Here is an 11183-nt window from a genome sequence, read left to right on the forward strand (position 1 = left end):
TAGTGTTTGATATGTTAAAACAAAAGTTTGATTTTGGTGATTAAGTGTTCTTTAATTCAAGGTTACATATTTTTAACGAGGTTTAATTTTGGTGCATCAGTTGCAGGCTCTGCTGAGTTGCAGGGCTCTGCTGCAATTGTTAATTCCTTGGTCATCTGCTGCAATAGTTCAGCATGAAGCTCATTTTAATTTATCATTTTATATGAGATGTCAAAAAGATTGTTTAACATGCTTTCTTCAATTTCAATTTTATATATTGTATATGAGGACTCAGTAAAGTCAAACCGTGGAAGCAAACCTTTAGGAAATTACTATAGAAAGAAAAAAGATGAGTTAAAGATCGGGGACCAGCCGTAAATTACTATAGTGAGAAAAATTGAAGGCGCAATTGCGAGAAGAGGGTAGTAGTGGCGGACAAAGACTATGATGCTTCAGTATTTTAATGGCACCGTTGCCATCAGTGATCCTGAATCACCAGTATCGACTTCATTTTCATGTTTTAATTTAGCTCCCAGGTAAGTGTATTTGAGTCTTGCTTCTTATTTTGTGTTACCTTGCATTAGACTTTGATTTGTATTATCTCTTCTTTGGTTTAAGGCTCTGCATTTTGATTTCAATCTGGATAACTAACCTAATTAATATAAACCTTAAAAAACCATCAAATTTTGATCTAAGGTAATTTACCTAAAATTATCGGTTTTTCAGGTGCCATCCTTGCGCAAGAAAGTTCACATGGCCAAAAGTTACGGACAAGTCAACTGTCCCCACAATATTTTTGACTGGTTAACGGGTCATTTGACCTTAAATTGAAATATTTCACTGTTGGTTACCTTACATATAAGTTCTTCAAATTGGACCAGAACTTTCGGTTTGTTAATAGTCAAGAAAGAGTGTTTGCTATTCAAGTGTTCGAGCTCCACAGATTGATAAAGGTATGTCGGGTCAACTACCTATATGGTCCTATGTGGTTTTGAACTAATCTCCCTGAATTATCACTCTTTTTTCTCATATAGTTTTATAAGTTAAAGTTTTGGCAAGTAAAAAAATAACCATAATGCTACTGCTAATCAAGGGTTATGTTTAACAACTTTCTTTTTCGGCGATTTCATATTTTCCACTCAAAACCTTGTGTAATATCAAATGTACCCACCAAATGCTCTTAGGTTTTATTAAATTAATGTAATATGTTTGGTATATTCGGTAGTTTTAGTCTTTCTCTTAGTATAGTGTATTTATTGGAACTCTATGTTTAATGTCATTGTTTTAGTTATATTGTAATAAAGACCAACTTTAACTAAGTCAAACACTTTTTAATATTGTGAATGGGTTGGAAACGACTGGGTTTTATAATATTGTGTTTATTATTATTATTATTATTATTATTATTATTATTATTATTATTATTATAAAAACTAATGTTTTGATGCTAATATGTTTTTATCTATCTGTTTATGATGAATGAATACCATTAAATGCAGTCACAAAACCGACTTTTGGGTTTCATGCGCCTTCAAGATTAGAAGGTATCCCCCAATCTCGACCGGATTTACCCGAAACCTCACATTTGATGAAGGTATTCATGTTGTATTATACCATGCATAGATACTATTTGTTGAAATGCTTAAATGAGATGTCACAATTTTAATGTATGATGTTCAACCTTTTGTTGTGGTTAGATACTGAGAAATGTGGGGGCAGAGCGGCCTAATTGGTCCCACGAGGACGAGCCATTCTTGGGCGTGCACCAAATGAGGCCAACATCGCCATCTCATATGGCGTAACCTGCGGATGAATTGCAGCTGTACCTATCAAAATTTTATCTTATATGGTTCCTTCATTTGGCAAAGTAAGTTACTTTTTAATGTAATTTTTTTTAATATTTTTTATTTAACTTTTCTATGGTTTAGTTTTTTGTAATCTGAATAAGGTTGGTTGGGTCTGACAAAAAAAGAAGGAAACTGGCTATAGTCATTTGCCACTGGATTAAGGTTGTATGCACCTTTCTTTACCATGATACAATAAGCAAAATCTTCCCCCAAATAGTTTATTTCTCTGTTAAGTTGTTAATATATATTATTTTAAGGTTAAAAAGTTACTGATGCATATGAATTTGATGTATTTATGACAATACTACATGCTGAACTACTTAATTTGATGTTTGATATGCGGGTCGTAGGAGGAGCCGGTTGACCATCTCTTCGTGTCTTGCCACTTCGCCTCAAGGTGTTTGGGACCGGGTTGCAAGCTGATGTCGTCTAACTGGGTTGTATATGTTTGAAAGCAAAGATTTGGTCGGATATCATTGCCGTGCGGGTGGGTCGACGAAATGAAAAAAATGGTGTACAGTATAATGCAGACTAGAATGTGGAGTATATGACGTTGAAACAACTTAGCATTCAACCAGAAGAATCTGAATATGGGGAGTGCTGTAGAGGAGCTAAAAAGGTTGGGGTACCTTTGGATAAAAAAAAAAGATCAAAGGCACAGGCTTTGTCTTGGGAAACAAGGAGCATGTTTCATTGAAATTGTTGTGACTTTGGTTATGTGTTCACACTGTTTGTATCTGGAGTGAGGGATAATATGTTGTCCCATATTTTATTCCATTAAATTTGAAGTCATTTGCGTGGCTTTTCTCATGTGGGTAGTTCCATACTATCGCCCACTAATTTTGATGGTTTTATGACCCGTTAGTGGGCCTTCGGGCGGCCTTTTGATAGTAGGCTTGGGCTACTCATTTATCTATATTTTTTTTTTATTTCAGTATCATTTTTATACGTTTATATTAAAAAAAATTCATTACAAAGTTCATCTCAATGGCAGTAGATATTATATGTTTGTGTTAAGCCACCCGCGAAACTTGCGGGATCTTAGATTTTATTACTATATATGTTTTGTTATCTTAATCTCACTTCAGACTCTTTTGTTTTTGTTTTTACCTTTTTCCCTAAAATTGCTTTCTACTAAATATTAATCATATCATGCATAGCATTAACGCATTTCGTTTACAACTTTTGTGACACAATGTTCGTTAGTACCTTTACGTAGATGAATTCGTTTGTATTATGTATTACTCTACCTTCATTTCTTAATGTATTTTTTTATGTTCATACTGCCGGTGCAAGTCATTTTGACAAAAGGCATGAAAACGTCATAATGAAAGTTTCATATACAAAAATTTAATGTGTAATGAACATCATGTAGATGTACTATTGGGACGTGCTCAAATCTCTCAAAATATTAGGCTTAACAAATCACACTTTAACGCTTCTATGTTTAAATTATTTTATGAGTTTAGTTGGTGTTTAGCCACCCGCGAAGCTCGCGGGGTCTTAGGCTAGTGAAGTTATATATCACATGCAAAACTGAGTTACCTACCTTTTGAATTAGATATTAGCATGCATGCTGCTTTGATAAAGTGATACAGAAAACTAAAATGGATTTTTGTTGTGTTGCTATGTTTGTCAAAATAACCATCACTACATATATGACTTCGGAGAACCAGGTACTTTCTTTTGTCTCAAAAAGAAATTACAACCTTTTTATTGTAACTTTATAAAGCAATGTGTGATCATAAATCCTTTTTAGGGGCGTTATGCGTCAAGTGACACGCACGTCATACAGGGGCTTTATAAGGTGTCATATCACTAGAGCGCGTAGTTATAAAGCCTCTACCCATCATTACCTAATTATTAATTTTCATTTTTATTAATTATTTAAAAAAACACTTTTCTATTTTTGTTTATTTAATCTCTAAATTATATATTATATACTAATAAAATTTGAAGCGAATGAACAGTGTATATATATTAATTAAATATTGATTTAGGGAATATAAGAATATAGGGTATGGGGCGGAGGTTGTGACGTGGGTTGGGTATAAACGCCAAAGTCACCACCTCGGGTGGGCTTGGGTTTCGGCGTGGCCCCTTAGGCGGGGGTTTCAGCCCGGGCGTTGGGCGGGGCTATCAAGATGACATGGTTGGATCTCATTGGTCAAGACAAGTAGCCGTTTGGGCTAGCCGTTTGCCAACAGCTACGTGTTTAAAAAAAGATTTAGGAAATATTAGAATATGAGGTATGGGGTATGGGGCGGGGGTTGTGGCGTGGGTTGGGTACAAATGCCCAATTCACCACCCCGGGTGGGTTGGGTTTCGGCGTGGCCCCTTGGGCAGGGGTTTCAGCCCGGGCGTTGAGCGGGGCTATCAAGATGACATTGCGGGATCTCATTGGCCAAGACAAGTAGCCGTTTAGGCTAGCTGTTGGCCAACGGCTATGTGTTTAAAAAAAAGATCTAGGAAATATTAGAATATGGGGTATGGGGCGGGGGTTGTGGCGTGGGTTGGGTACAAACGCCCAAGTCACCATCTCGGGTGGGCTTGGGTTTCCGCGTGGCCCCTTAGGCGGGGGTTTCAGCCCGGGCGATTTTGATTTTTAATTCGAATCGTTTACAGTAATGTATAACTAATCGTGATTTTTAATTCAAATCGTTTATAGTAATGTACAACCAATTGAATAATAAACATATATGTTATCAAACCGAGAACGATTCGGTTTAGTGCGCCGCAACGCGCGCTGGTTATAAAACTAGTTATATAAAAAACACTTTTATTAAACTTAAAATAACATTACAATAAAAAAAAAACAATACATTTATTCTTCGTCTTCATCCTCGTTCTCTTCTTCTTCCTCTTCGTGCGCCTAACGGTCTCGCAAGATAAAGGTGCGCCTCAAAATGGGGCGTGGAGGAGAATGCCTAACGTGTTCCATGGCTTGTATCGTGAGAGCACATGCACTCGTAACCGCTTTTTCCTCCTCCGCGATTTCTTCGGTTGAAAAAAATCTTCGGTAAATATCGGTGGACGAATCTTCCGATGGGGAACCCATTATTTTTTAGAAGAAAGTGGGAGTAATTTTGATGAATGAGAGTGTGGTTGAGGTGGGAGTAGTTTTGATGAATGATAAATGATATATATATATATATATATATTTTAGATTAATTAGGAATTTTTTTTATTAAAATATGACCATTGTAACGGTCAAAATTTTGAATCCCTCTTTCTTCACGACGCGATGTAGATACGGCAGTAACATTTCACACCTCCATAGCGCCGCCTGTAACGATATTCCACGACGCTATGGGGCACCATGACTACTTTCCCCATGATATACCGCCTCATTACACTCGGAATAAGAATCATATATGCCCTTTAGTTTTAAATTAAAAAATACATCTGATTTGACATATATAAATTAATCAAAGTTTTTTCACAGACAACCAAAACTACAAAAAATTGTCAACAATAATCATAACTTAAAATGATATATAATATAATATAATACACACATGAGGGTTCATCACAAAATCACAACTTAAAACGTTATATAATATAATATAATATAATACACATATGGGTTCACTACAAAATCATAAATAACTAGCGGGATTTGACCGTGCGATACCGCGGGAAGTCGTCCGTATTGGTTCGATTTGTTACGCAGGGGATTCGGGTGGTAACGATTCGGTATTGTTATAGGACCTGCACTCGGTTTAAAGTCATGATATATCCGTATGCCTTTTAAATTAAAAATGAATACGCTAGTTCATCACGGTACTATCTTAAATAAAACTCTTTTTCAAGAAAGTTTGTATAAGAACGGTGAAAAATATATATTAAACAAAGTCGTGTATTTCGTTTATACACGTTTTATAAAGAAGATAATGAACGCGAGTTATCGAAAAAAAATCAAATTAAATAAAAACTACTTAGGTTAAAGACATATATATTTTAAAGTACATACCGATACCGGTATCGACCTTGTCGGTATTTATTTTGTTCACGGTACTGTTATGACATTGACACTTGATCAACCCTTCGAAAAAATGACTTTATTTCGAACACAACTCATTCTCAGTAAAACTTATAAAAATCAACACAACTACGTATTTAGTTTTTAGCCAACAAAAGCAAGTTATCGAATAAAAGACAGATTAGTAAAAAGTTAAACGGGTTAAAAACGTATATCATACATAATAGGGTGGTAAAAGAAATTAAAAAAAAGCCTATCATATAACTATTGTTGTAAAAAAAAAAGTGAATAATTATTAGGAAGAAAAAGAATTAAATATGATTTAAAAAACCAAATATTACTATTCATGCCAATTTTAAATTCATATGTATAATATAATATAACTAGTAATATTCCCCGCGCGTTGCAGCGGGTCTACGGTTAGTATCGATTCGATTTATAATAAGATCGGTATGGTTTCAGCACTTGTTATAGTAACTAAAACTACAACCAAAAAATTAAAGTAATTATATGACCAAAACAATGTTGACACGTGTTTTACAATGCTTGAAAACCATAAAAACAAATAGTGGTTCCAAAAATAACGATACAATACCAATTTTGTTTGGTCGAAATAGACAGAGCATTGATGTTGCTAAGACTGTGTCAGATTAGTTAGTCATGGTAGGGATATGGAACCAACACTCGCTATAGTTTACAATATATAAAATATACTCTATACTCCTACAGAAGTTGTGCACACGGTATTGGTTCATTTCGTCACAATAAAAAACAAAAAAATCAATTATATTTTACCCGTTCGATTAAAATAAAACTTATATTGAAATATAAATAAAAATAAGCACGTCGCAATGCTATTTTCTAAATTTTATAAGGCATTGCTTATATTATTAAAATAATGTAAAGGATAAACGGCGTCGGCATATAAAAATTACTAAATATAGATAAAAAATAGACACGTCGTAACTGCATACTAAAAAAATTATAAAATATCGTTTTGATAAAAGTCATAATTTATAATAGGCAAATTGGATTTAGATAACAAATAAAATAATTAAAAGATAGAAAAAATATAATAACAAATAAAAAATTATTTACTGTTCATCACCACTTTCTTAATAGTTATAATTATAAATTATAATATAATATAATATAATATAATATAATATAATATAATATAATATAATATAATATAATATAATATAATATAATATAATATAATATAATATAATATAATATAATATAATATAATATAATATAATATAATATAATATAATATAATTATAATTATAATATAATTATAATTATAACTATAACTATAATTATAATTCAAGGGTAGAGATATGGTAAAAAGTGTCTAAAATGTAAGAAGGGTAAGAAGTGTTTTAAACCATTGGATATTTGATCTAATGGTTGAGATCAATAGGGTATAAAATGTAAATTGTGTTTTAATTAGAAGGACCTTATGTAAAAATTGAAGGGCAATAGTGACTTTTCCAACGTTTCAAATATGGTAACCGTTTCAAAACCCCCATCAACTTCCTAAAGATCAGCGAATTATATGGTAACCGTCATCAATCTCCAAAAAATCAACGAATTTCTTCATACTTTATCATAAATAGATCTATAATCAGATTCATGGCGTGGTGTTTTAAAACAACTGGATAAATTGACTATGATTCAGGTCATTGTGTTTTATCTGGAGACATTGTTCATGTCGTGGTGTTTTAAACGCTTATGATTCAAGTCATGGTGTTTTATCTGGAGACATTGTTCATGGCGTAGTGTTTTATCAATAGAAAACATTCCCAGATTTTAAAACACCATGACTATGATTCAAGTCATGGTGTTTTATCTGGAGACATTGTTCATGGCGTGGTGTTTTAAAACATCTATGATTCAAGTCATGGTGTTTTATCAGGAGACATTGTTCATGGCGTGGTGTTTTATCAATACAAAACATTCCCAGATTTTAAAACACCATGACTATGATTCAAATCATGGTGTTTTATCTGTAGACATTGTTCATGGTGTGGTGTTTTAAACATCTATGATTCAAGTCATGGTGTTTTATATGGAGACATTGTATAATCAGATTCATGGCGTGGTGTTTTAAAATAACCGGATAAATTGACTATGATTCAAGATGGTCGGAGAAGATGATCTGAATCGGAGATGGAGATGAAACGATCAATCCCTAAAAATTCTCATCGCCAGTTTTTTTTTTCAGTTATATTGTAAATCAATTAAATGACAAAAATGTACAATTACTAATCTACCCTTTTGAATTAATTAAGAGGAGGGACACTTGTCATTCCAAGATTATTTCTTACACTTCTTACAAAAGATGGACTTTTTTACAGGATCCTTTACCTATAATTCAAAATCAAATTAGTACAATTATTTATTTTTATATTTTTCAGAGGTTCTAACATTTATATACTATTATTTTGCAACATGTTAGTGCAATATAGAGTTGTAAGTGTTGTTTAGTTGTGGTTTATGCTATTTTTAGTTGTATAATTTCTTTGGTTATTTGTACATTATTTATAAATTTATATACTATTAATTTGGAAAATTTATATGCATGTTTGGTTGTAAATTGTGCTTAAGTGGTTGTACCTTAATCAAATAATGGTTTTATTACTTTACCAAATTCAGTCTGTTTTGTATGCATGTATGGTCGTAAATTGTCCTTAAGTGGTTATACCCTAATCAAATAATGGTTTCATTATCTTATCATATTTAATCAGTTTGATCCATTCTAAGTTGTGTTGTTTTATTTGTAAATTATTATTATTTATAATAATCTAATTAATTTAGCCAAAATCTTGTATAAATATAATTTGCAACATATTGATTCAATGGTTGTTGTAATGTATGCATTATGGTTTTTATAGTGGTAATGATATATATATATATATATATATATATATATATATATATATATATATATATATATAGTGGAGAGTTCAAATGAGAAGAAATTTTTTGTAAGAAGAAAAAAGAACAAATTTCAACCAATAAGAATGCTTTATTTTACTTCATTTAATATATGTATTTAATGTTACTATAAGGGTACATTGGTAAATCTACATAGGTCATTAATTTGTAGTCTTCCTCTTTAATAGCTAATACATTAAATTTTTTGTAACTTATCTTCAAAATATATATTTTTTCAAAAAAATAATATAAAATAATTTAAAGTATAGGATAAATTAGAAGTTGTGTAGGATAAATTACGAGTTGTGTAAGATAAATTTCAACGTGTAGGATGAATTTCAAAATATGTAGGACAACTTTTTGATGTGTGTAGGCAAAAAAAGTTAGTGTGGAGGATAATAATCTTTATGACTAATTAATTAGTCAAAAATGATAATAAATGAGATAAGTGAAAAACTATTTAATGTTTTACAAAATTACCCTTTGTTCTTTTTCTTCTCAATTAAATTTTCTTCTCAAATGAACCTTCCCCTATATATAAATATATATATATATATATATATTATATACAGATTACGATGAACCTGTCAAACGGGAAAAAATAGACGCGGTTTCATCGTAACGCGCGAGTGCTAGATGAACTTAGTTATTTTATTCTATGTATTATGTTTCGGTTTAATTTCTTCACATTAACACACCGCAACTTCAGTGTCAATGGTCGCTGACAGTAGTGTGGCCTTAATGCTTGCCCCTGCCGCAACGCGGGGGCTACTTGATACTAGTTACTACTAAATTAAATCTAGAGTTAATTACTGTTTTCGTCCCTGTGGTTTATCAAAAATCACTATTTCAGTCCATTAGTTTAAAAATTGCGATTTCAGTCCCTGTGGTTTCACTTTCGTAACCATTTCAGTCCCTGTGGTTTCACTTTTGTAACCATTTCAATCCATTTATTTTGTAAGTACAGGGACTGAAATGGTTACGAGGTGGACTGAAATGGTTACGAAAGTGAAACCACAGGGACTGAAATCGCAATTTTTAAACTAATGGACTGAAATAGTGATTTTTGACAAACCACAGGGACGAAAACAGTAATTAACTCTTAAATCTATTTGAATTTGTGGTATATACATATTGTGTAAATAAATATATATGGCCCTTCCATACACAGATACACACATGTAAGTGGTTTATTATATATTTTAAATTTTGTACTTCTTACACACCAATGTATATGTTATATATATGGTAGGGTTCTAGAGTGAACACTAGGTTAAGAGTGAACTGTGTGAACTAATCTGGGCCATTGGATTACATCATCTAAAGATTTTTAAACAATGGCAAGATTGTAATTATAATGTTGTAACCTCCCTTTAAATTAATTGACATAAGGGTATTTGCGTCTTTTGTAAATTGCATTTATTAAATAATATAATCAAAATAAACTTTTTGTAAGAATAAAAAAGAAGAAATTCCAACCAATAAGAATGATTCATTTTACTTCATTTAATTTTTGTATTTAATATTAGTGTAAGGGTATATTGGTAAACTTAGATGAATCATTAATTGGTAGTCTTCCTTTTTAATAGCTAACTATATTAAATTTGTAACTTATTTTCAAAAAAACATATTTTTCAAAAAAAGAAAAAATATATACTTTAAAATGTAGCATAAATTACGAGGTGTGTAGGAAGAATTACGAGCTGTGTAGGATAAATTTCAATATGTGTAGGATAAATTTCAAAACGTATAGAATAAATTTTGATGTGTGTAAGCAAAAAAATAAGTGTGGAGGATGATATTGTTTATGACTAATTAATTAGTCAAAAATAATAAAAAATGAGTTGAAAAAAAACTATTTAATGTTTTACATTTCTACCCTTTGTTCTTTTTTTTCTTAATTTAATTTTATTCTCAAATGAACCTTCTCCATTGCCTATATAGTGACAGACACGCCAAAAAAATTAATATAGATCCTAAACACATAAGAGAAGACCTAGTGTTAATCACCATCTTGCACTGAAAATTCCACGCCATCTGATTTTGCAACTAGAGTCTTATCCTCAAGCCGAACCCAATATATAACTGATTTCACTTATAAAAAAATAACGTTTATTACATGAGAAGACGCCATAAATCGAACACATGTCGATATCATGTTTGTTGATATTATGACTTTATTGTTAGTATTATTTTTTGTTTTCTTTATCGGTTGTCATAGTGTGTAATAAGAACCGAATTCCGACCCCGTTTTCATCACAACGCGTGAGTTTAATAGCACTAGTTCTCTTAACAGCTATAAAAGTTGCAAAATTCATGTGTGAAAAAAGAGAATGAAATTAGAGGGAGGGAAAAGCTAACTTGATTGGTGTGAGTTTGACAGAAAAAAGTTTACATTTGTGTTGCAAGTGTAGTATTTCTTCATCCTCACA

At 31.7% G+C, this 11183-nt stretch overlaps 1 long non-coding RNA gene across 1 annotated transcript; it reads left to right on the forward strand.

The window, feature by feature from the left end:
- Nucleotides 1-274: 274 nt before the first annotated feature.
- LOC110863692 lies at nt 275-1840 on the forward strand. The gene is made up of 4 exons (XR_002549290.2): nt 275-515; nt 706-932; nt 1479-1573; nt 1677-1840. It is a non-coding gene; the product is annotated as an uncharacterized LOC110863692 (long non-coding RNA).
- The last annotated feature ends 9343 nt before the right edge of the window (nt 1841-11183 follow it).

This window comes from Helianthus annuus, chromosome 6 (genome assembly GCF_002127325.2).
Source record: "Helianthus annuus cultivar XRQ/B chromosome 6, HanXRQr2.0-SUNRISE, whole genome shotgun sequence".
NCBI classification, from domain to species: domain Eukaryota; kingdom Viridiplantae; phylum Streptophyta; class Magnoliopsida; order Asterales; family Asteraceae; genus Helianthus; species Helianthus annuus.